Source organism: Monodon monoceros, unplaced genomic scaffold (assembly GCF_005190385.1).
Source record: "Monodon monoceros isolate NGI ecotype Baffin Bay Population unplaced genomic scaffold, NGI_Narwhal_1 Super_Scaffold_2, whole genome shotgun sequence".
Lineage (NCBI taxonomy): Eukaryota > Metazoa > Chordata > Mammalia > Artiodactyla > Monodontidae > Monodon > Monodon monoceros.
Window position 1 is genome coordinate 20,857,331 of NW_021703776.1, and position 10,015 is coordinate 20,867,345.

A 10,015-nucleotide genomic window follows, 5' to 3' on the forward strand; every position below is an offset into this window, starting at 1 on the left:
ATCCATCCATCCATCCATCCATCCATCCATCCATCCATCCATCCATCTCAGGCACTGTCCAATGTGCTGAGGTCACAAGCATGAAAGATAAAATCCCTCTCTTTAAGGAACTCAGTGGGACACAGACAAATAAGCAGGCAATCCTAAGTATGTGGAGGTGGTGATGAGAAAGGAAAAACCCTGACTCAGACCAAGGAGACTGGGAGGAGAAGACTTTCTGGCAGAAATAATGGGTTTTTTTTGTGGTTTCTTTTGCGGTACGCGGGCCTCTCACCGCTGCGGCCTCTCCCGTTGCGGAGCACAGGCTCCGGACACGCAGGCTCAGCGGCCATGGCTCACACGCCCAGCCGCTCCACGGCATGTGGGATCCTCCCGGACCGGGGCACGAACCCGTGTCCCCTGCATCGGCAGGCAGACTCTCAACCACTGCGCCACCAGGGAAGCCCGGAAGTAATGTCTGAACTGACTTTTGAGGATAAATAGGGCTTGACTTTGGCAAAGAGCACCCTCCTCCTCCTACGTCACCTGGATAGTGTTAAAGCACCAGAAACTCACCGTGTTCAAAATAATAGCTATCATCATCCCTCTTCATGACCCCTCTCCACCTCCCCATATTTATAGTCCCTTCAAATGAAGGAACTGGGGCTGTCTTTAACCACCTCATCCTCCAAATTCAATCATCTGTAAAGCACTGTGCAGTCAGCATTCTCTCTCATATTACTCTTAGACTTTCAGTCACTTTTCAAGTCCATCTTAGATTTGTAATCTTAACTCCTGCAATTTTCCAGCTGATGTGGAATTGCTTGGTAAATGGTAAAACATCATGCAAATGTTAGTGGCTTTTAGTCTAAATCACACTAATTCTCTTGGTGATCTGATCTACTTCCATGGTTTTAAATACCACCTATACACTGGTAAATTCAAATTTATATTTCTAGCTGTGACCTTTCTCTTGAGATTCAGACTAAAAATCCCACTGTCTACTCAATATATCTCCACTTGGAAATTTAAAAGGCATTTCAAATGTATGAGCTTCAAAACTAACTCTCCATTTCTAACACTCCTCCCTTTGCCCAACTTGCTCCTTTCATAGTCTGCCCCATCTCAGTTGATGACAACTCCTTGAATTCCTCCTTGGTATCTTTTTACCACATCCATCTATTCCATTAGCAAATCCTGTTAACTCTACCTTCAAAAGCCATCTGGAATCTACATCTCCACTGCTCTCACACCAGTCTAAACTACTTGGTGCTGCCTTCCTACCTGTCTATCTCTTTCTGCTTTGCTATAGTCTATTCTCCACACTGAAGCCTGGTGATGTTTTATAGAAGTAAGTCAAATTGTGTCACGACTCTGCTAAAAACAAAACCAAACCCTCTGTAGCTTCCCTTTTCACTCAGAATAAAATCCAGATCCTTAGCAGGACTCATGCTATCTTTCTGACATATTCTATCACTCTCCTCTTTAGCTTCTTCTGCTCCAGCCAGGATGCTCCTGACTTTGCCCCTGCTGTTCCCTCTGCTTGGGAAACTCTTTTCTCAGATAGTTATGTGAGTTGCTCCTTCCTTTTATTCAGGTTTTTATTCAGATGCCACTTCCTTAGAGAGGTCTTCCCCAGCCTCCCCATAAAACAGCAGCACATCATTCACTTAACCACCTTAACCCTAATTTATTTTTCATTATATTTTTTCATACTGCAAATATCTTTTGAATGTGCTAGGTACTGTCCTAGGTGCTGAGAGCATAACACTAAACAAAATAGGCAAAAATCCCTTTCTTTCATGGAGCTTACTTTCCAGTGTGGAGAGAGTCAATAAACAAATTAAACAGCATGCCAGATGAAGAGAGGTTGTATGGTGAAAATCAAAGCAGGGAAGCGAGATAGGATGTGTTGGGGCAGAGTGGTGGTTACTGCTTAATAAGAAAGTCTTCGCTGAGAGAGGGCTATTTGAATAGAGATCTGAAGGAGGTGAGGGAAGAGAGCCTTGTGAATGTGTTGAAAATGAGTGTTCTGGATATAGAGAATGGCAAATGCAAAGCCCTGAAGCAAGATCTTGCTTGATGAGTTCCAGGAGAACATCAGTAAGGAGAACAAGGTAGCTTGAAAAGGGCAGCACTTCTCACTACTTCCATTATATTATAGATCTATTTTTTTTTCTATTGCTTATCTCTCTCCTTCAGAATGTTGGCTCCATTAGTGCATGATCCAACATTTTGTTTTTAACTGCTTTATCCCAAGAGTCCAAGACTGAACCTTGTTCATAATACAGATTCAGTATATATTTATTGAATGAATTGTCATGCAGTATAGACAAAACCGGCTATTCACAATCCTTTAACATGCTCCATGCTTTTTAGCTTTTCTTGTCTTGTTTATGTCCTCCATCTAGAATGCATCTCTGCTTTTTAAAAGACTATCCTTTAAGACACAACTCCAGTGATACTGCTTTAATGAAACCCTGCCTGGTCGGCCATCAGCTAAACGCCATTTTGCCTTTTTCTGATGATTCTTTGTACTGTCATCACTGTTGAACAGAAGGCTCCATGGGACAGTGAGCATGACTTTGAGTCTCCAGGGTAGAGCACCGTGTGTAGCCTGGTGGCTAATCACATGTGCAAGGTGCTCAGTAAACAGTGAGATAAATGAGTATCTGTTGAAGGAAGTGAGTTACTTCATGATTTACCTTATCCAGTCAAAACTGCTATTATGTTCTATGATAGTTTACAAAGTAACTCAAGATACCTAGATGTTGGTCAGCATCACAGAATTTGAAACTCCTTTTCTGAATAGCAGAGTAACTATAAGTGCCAACCTCCTTTACAGGGAGGAATCATGGCAAAGGGAATCCTTCTAAATGGTGTCCCCTTTGCATTCTCCATGGCACTGTATACATGGGAGAGTGACCAGATCCTTTTCTTTGACATTGAGTCCATGGTTTCCTCCCCCACCCCCTCTATTTTTAAGCATTCTAGATTGGTAATGCTGTTATTTCAAAACTAAGAGAATCGTGAGCTTTAGGCTAAAACTGCTTTAAATATGCAATACATTGCTGACTGTTTACAAATAAATGTAATATAAAGAAAGAACCAATATTTGTTGGTATCAAAAAACAATATGGCTTAACTTTTGCTTACCACCCATCACCTTAAATGACCAGGCTTTTCAGAGGACTGACAAATCAGGCAGAAAAATCACACTTTGGACAAACTGATTCAGAAAGTGTGAAAATACCTATTGTAAATGGACTGATGTGGTAACAAAGAGAAGACCGTGTATATTTGTTGAACAAAGAGGAAGTGGAAACGAAAAGATTCACAATTTGTATGGAAACACAAATGACCCCGAATAGCCAAAGCAATCTTGAGAAAGAAAAATGGAGCTGGAGGAATCAGGTTCCCTGACTTCAGACTATAATACACAGCTACAGTAATCAAGACAGTATGGTACTGGCACAAAAACAGAAATATAGATCAATGGAACAGGATAGAAAGCCCAGACATAACCCCACACACATATGGTCACCTTATCTTTGATAAAGGAGGCAAGAATATACAATGGAGAAAAGACAGCCTCTTCAATCAGTGGTGCTGGGAAAACTGGACAGCTATATGTAAAAGAATGAAATTAGAACACTCCCTAACACCATACACAAAAAATAAACTCAAAATGGATTAAAGACCTAAATGTAAGGCCAGACACTATAAAACTCTTAGAGGAAAACATAGGCAGAGCAGTATGGAGGTTCCTTAAAAAACTAAAAATAGAACTACCATACGACCCAGCAATCCCACTACTGGGCATACACCCTGAGAAAGCCATAATTCAAAAAGAGTCATGTACCACAATGTTCATTGCAGCTCTATTTACAATAGCCAGGACATGGAAGCAACCTAAGTGTCCAGAGACAGATGAATGGATAAAGAAGATGTGGCACATATATACAATGGAATATTACTCAGCCATAAAAAGAAACGAAATTGAGTTAACTGTAGTGAGGTGGATGGACCTAGAGACTGTCATACAGAGTGAAGTCAGTCAGAAAGAGAAAAACAAATACCGTATGCTAACACATATATGTGGAATCTAAAAAAAAAGGTTCTGAAGAACCTAGGGGCAGGGCAGGAATAAAGATGCAGATGTAGAGAATGGACTTGAGGACACGGGGAGGAGGAAGGTAAGCTGGGACAAAGTGAGAGAGTGCCATGGACATATATACACTACCAAATGTAAAATAGATAGCTAGTGGGAAGCAGCCGCAGAACACAGGGAGATCAGCTCAGTGCTTTGTGTCCACCTAGAGGGGTGGGATAGGGAGGATGGGAGGGAGACGCAAGAGGACAGAGATATGGGCATGTATGTATATGTATAGCTGATTCACTTTGTTATACAGCAGAAACTAACACACTATTGTAAAGCAATTATACTGCAATAAAGTTGTTAAAAAAAAAAGAGGAAGTGGATGTGCTGATATAGTTCCACTTCACTGCTACCAAAGACTTGAAAGGTTTCTCCTTAGTTAATTGAAAGGGCAATTAGCAGGCCTCTCTAAGGGCAAGCAAGCCCAAGTCAGATTTTCTTTTATTTCCTCATCCAAACCCTTCTCTCCCTCTAATCATCAGTAATGTTAATGAACTCAAGCAAAGCATTTCTCATGGTAGAATATGGGTTGCATTGTCTACTTTTCCTACTGGGTGGCATTTAAAATAACAGCACTTTGATAAGCTCATTGTTTCTCAAATTTAAATCCATTTTAACTTGGCTACTGCTTCACTAGTTGACACTGGTTTCTTGTCCACATTCCAACTATGGGCATAAAATAAAGTGCTATCTACAGTGTTATTGCCTTTGAAACTGTCATCAAGTCATTTAAATAAAAGACATACTGCCAAATATTAATGAAGCTTATTAGAAAAATGCTATGATGCAGAAGATCCCTAGGATATAAAATTATGGTTTTATGCACTAATTTCGGTACCAAATGACTGTATTTTTTTTTTTTTTACTGAAATGCTCAATGATGCTCTAAATATTGGAAGTTCTGAGAAAGTGGAATGAGTGAGCTATCCATGTGCCACTTAAGTCACATGTTCACAGTGTCCTTTTCTATTGGTTATTAAGGCCAGTTCTATCTTGAATCAACAATTCAGTTCAAGCTCCTGAAAGTCATTGGTGTGGTTTGTTTGTTTTCAAACTCACATTTTTATTTAATAGAATCTGAACTATCACACTATAGCTTTGAGTGAAATAGTACAGGAATCGTAATGGTTTAAGTTTTACAAAGTTACATTTCGGCAGCAGCTTCATGGGAGTTGTTTCATAAAATTAAAGAGTGGGGCTTGAATAAATAAGAAAAACCCACCTGGAAAACAAACAACGACCCAGACTACAGTCGTCCGTCGTGACTATCCGAGAATTGTGCTTTCTGGGTTTCGAAGAGCTAGCTACTCTATTAATGTCAAGACTTGCAAAATTCTGCCTTATAAACATGGCTGGGAGGGGAGGCTATTAGTATGCCTAAAAAGTGCTCCCAGGAACAGGAACCTCAAAACCAGGCCTTGTTGAAACCGTGAGCCTGAACCGGCTTTGAGGGGATCTTTCATTTCTGGGGAGCTATGAGATAAGTAATCATCATAACGGGAACTGTGGTGGCAGAAGAATCATATCATTTGATTCTCATCACCATAGGGCCTGGGGCAAAAGCTCAAAGTCCTGTCTCTGGAGAAAGGCCCAAGGACCGCTGCTGTTAGCTGCCCGGTAATTTTCAGGGTCAGCGCCGCACAGTGGCCGAGGACACAGCTCTCATCAGCCACAATGTGGTTTGGCGAACTAACTCGAGCCAGGTCCCGAAGTTACTGTACTGCCATGCCAGAGTGGAGACCAACGTTTACTGGGTGGGGTGGAGACTGGGGGCAGAAACCACACTGCTCCAGAGCAGCAGAGATGGCTACTCAGTGGAGTTTGTACAGAGTTGGTAACAGGGAATTTTCTATTGAAGTGGATGACAAGTTGGAATCCCTCTGACTTTGGTGATTATAGGCATCAGTCACCAAGTTTTAACCTGGGAAAGCCATTCATGGGTTAGTTGGTGCTCCTGGGCAACGTTCAAGTCTGAACTCAACTCCTGGCTAGTGCCCAGGTACCTGTTCTGCAGAAGAGTCTGGATTCCTCAAATCCAATCCAAAGTCACTGCTTGAAGTGAGCTTCCTGTGTCAGACACTAAGTCAGATGGTTTCCATCAACACACATAATCGTAGGCGTGCCTTCTCCAGGTCCTGAGGAGGGCGTGGTCGTGCTGTGACGTGGGGGATGTGAAAGTGAAAGCCCAGGTGAGTGCATAGTTTGTCTTCCTGGACCTGGCCCTTGAGCTGGGCCGCTGCTCAATGTGCCTGGGCCACCTCTGCCCCTGGGGCCTTCAGCTCTGCTGCACGCTTGTCCAGGGCAGCTTTCTTGAAGTAATCTCACTCTCCAGGAATGGTGCTTCCTATTCGGACATTCGCAGATCCCACTTGAATCGTGTGTTGGAAGTCCACTGACAGGCCCGTGTTCAGCTCCATCCGGTTGGTAGGGATGCTCGGTTTCCTGCACAGCTCCTCCCAGAGGAGCAGTAACACCTGGAAATCTGGGTCTGGTCCTTGACTAAGATTGTGCCCAAAGCCCCCGAGGGTCATCAGTACCACGAACTCCAGGCTGGGGCACTTGGTGTTTATGTGTTCCACCACGGCCACCATGGGGGCAGGCCACGTTTGCTGTCCTCTCCGCTGGTGTTAATCTGGTCCATAACCTTTAACCTTTTGGGAGAACCTTTTTTCTGCCACGCACTGTTCACTTTGTCTGCCAGCTTCACAGAATCCACTGTTTCCAGCATGAAGAGATTGGGGACAGCCATCAATTTGCTGATATTTTGTTTCTGTAGATGGCCAATGAAGTGCCATTTGATCTCAGGACACGAAGACAGTATTTTAGGATTTGATGCTTTTTCAAGCAGTTCCTGAACATAGCTCTCCCCGAAAGTGCGCTGCTGGTGACTGTAGGCCTCGATCCCCATGTCTGCAGGTTTGGTTTTGCTGACTGCTACTAGCTGGGGCTGGATGGCTGGGAGTTCCTGCAGCTGCCGCGCTACCCACCTGCTGCACGCACTTGTTCACTGCCCTCAGGGCGAACCCATCCCACAGCTCTGTGGCTTGCTGCCAGCTCTCCACATCCCCCAGGGACTAACCTCCTGGTATGGTCTTAAGAATAATGTTTACATAAGACAGGCAGTGTAATAGCCAATGCCAAGTAATCTGCAACTGAGAAATTTTTGAATAATTTCACCAAAGAGTTTTAAATCCTACTTAAAACAGTCAAGTGAATAGAGAGATACATACATTCAATTCAGGATCAAATGTTTTAACTATCATTAGCATTCTTTCCAGAGCATTAAGTATATCCAGGAAAATTTTGCTTCATCTTCATAATTTCTGTAATCAATAGGCAATGTCAGTTGAGCTACTTGAATATTAATCCCACATATAGAAAAGAAAGGGAGCATTTACACCTAAAACTCAGTCATATGTTCATCTTTGTCAACTCTATAATTTTAGACTATTTTATATTCAAAGGACAACATTTGTAAAATAAAGGCTAATTTTATTTATGCTTGTAAAAAGTATTTTACATATTTTCACCTATATTATTGTTATATAAGCTGTTAATTATGAAGACAGTTATTAAAAAGTGAGTAATGGCTTCTGATCCTTTGGCTAATGAACTTAAGTAGAGGTAGATACCTTTTAGTACTAAAGTGATAATATTATTTATTCATTTCTAGACACTATACTCCTGGTTTGCCAAGCAGTGATAAGATAGTTTATGAGGTTTAGATGTATAGATTATCTATTGTGAAACCCAAGTTGTATTAGATGTGGTTCTATATACAGTAATTTAGAATTATTCCAGCCTATATGGTAGGTAATTCACTCATTCACTCAGCACTCATTAGGTTCTATTACCAGGTTTTAAAAATGTAGTTAAGTTGTTAAAAAATGATTATTGACGCCTTTCAAATTATGCAATGGAACATGACCCAAAGGCAAGTTCTGTCTCCATCTCTTCCTGGCGTATGATCTCTGGTACGCTGCTTAACCTTACCTCTGTTTTTAATTCTGTAAAATGGGTTAATATCAACACCTTTTTCATTGAATTAGTGTGAAAAGCAAATGAAATATTTTATGTCAAAATATTTTGTAAAGTGTAATAGAGATAAGAAATGTCAGTTATTATCATTATTGTAATTATACTACTATTGGCCCTTTTGTATGATATGTTTGTGTTTACTGGAACATTTTTATGATCTTTCCTGCTTACTTTATTAACCTTCTATAAAAAAATAAAATATTTATACTTCTCAGATTTTGAGTTTCCAGTTTATGAACTTAAATTTTCAATATGTATTTTAAAAGCAACATCAGCTCTACAATTCCCAATTATTTAACAACTATTGGTACAGTTAGATTTTTGGATTCTAGCTTCTTGAGTAGAAGAACATTGGGTGGAATATGACATACTGAACGTGGTATTTATAAGATATTATTTGGTTGGAATAAAGATGCTGGGAGTAGAGATACGGATGACTAGTTCATGTGTAAGGTGGCAAGGATCTGGACCAAGCAGAGCATTGGAAAGCAACAAAATTCAGTGAATTCAAACTAAATTACAAAGGAAAATCCGACAAGCTAAATAATAAGCTTAATGTAGACAATGAAAGAAAAATGTTAAATTACCATGTAACGTTGATTACCTGGAGAATGGTAATATCAGTGATAGAAAGATGGCATTTGAAAGGATGAGCCATGTTGAGAAGGAAATATGGCCCAAGAAACTGACCTCTGTTTTGGCCATGCTGGTATTTGAAGTGTTGTTGATGGAATATTTTGTGGATCATAACTTAAAAGCAGTTTAAAATATGGAAACACAAATCAAAGATGAAGATGTAGTTTTAAGTGTGATGAAATGATAGCAAATAATGATCATGGCTAGTAACAAATGACTTATTTATGTTATGTTATGACTGATGACAACTGACTTATGTTACTTATGTTATGACAAGGGTTATTTTAAATGCTTTCTACACACTAACTCTAATTTTCACATCAAATAGTATCTCCAATTTGCTGATGAGAAACCTGAGGTACAGAGAGGCTACACAACTTGCCTTATATTACACAGCTAATAAGTAGCTAAGCTAGAATGAGAATGGATGAGCTCTTCCAGGAAACAAAATAGAAAAAGAAAAACAAAAGATGGAATGAAAGGCAATTCCCATGGGCAGTGGGAAAATGAGAAAGAAGGAAACCAGATTCCAGGAGCAACTAGGAAAGTAGGAAAAGGTCAGCTGAGCTTTGTCACAGAACAAGGCAAGGCAGAGTTTCAAGGAGGAGGGTGTGGTCTACAATGTTAAATACTTCTGAGAGTTCAAGAGCAATGAACTCCCAGCAAAGCCTCTGGATTTGGGAGTGCTGATGAGACAGAAGCTTGGGTAGAGTGGTGGCTTCAGAAGCCAAACTACAGAAGATCAAGGGAATGGATATGAAGAGAGGGAAGTAATAGGTAAAGAATAATTTTTCATTTTTGCCTATGAAAGGTTGTGACAGAATAATAGTATAAAGAGACTAAAGGGACAACTGAAGTTTTTAAAATTAGAACTTCATCTGATGCATGAGAATGTTTCAATGTAGTAAAGAAAGAGGCAAAGATGAGGACACATAATATCTTTTCTAGACCATAACTCCAGGTCCCTAGAGGTAGAATACCTTCGTAAGTGCTCATATACTGATAACACATTTAGGCTTTTTTTTTCTTCTTTTTAATTAAAAAAATAGTATGCAAACCCTTGGCACTTTTCAAAAATTCTTAATTTGGGGCTTCCCTGGTGGCGCAGTGGTTGAGAGTCCACCTGCCGATGCAGGGGACACGGGTTCGTGCCCCGGTCCGGGAAGATCCCACATGCCACGGAGCGGCTGGGCCCGTGAGCCA

The 10,015-nt window shown here is 40.7% G+C and overlaps 1 protein-coding gene and 1 pseudogene across 1 annotated transcript in view; both read right to left on the reverse strand.

Moving 5' to 3' along the window:
- The window catches only part of MAGI2 (membrane associated guanylate kinase, WW and PDZ domain containing 2), a 1,340,884-nt gene that overhangs the window by 281,141 nt on the left and 1,049,728 nt on the right, over positions 1 to 10,015 (reverse strand). The gene's annotated exons all lie outside the window — the stretch shown is intronic.
- On the reverse strand, positions 6,379 to 7,202 carry LOC114901442 (annotated as a pseudogene).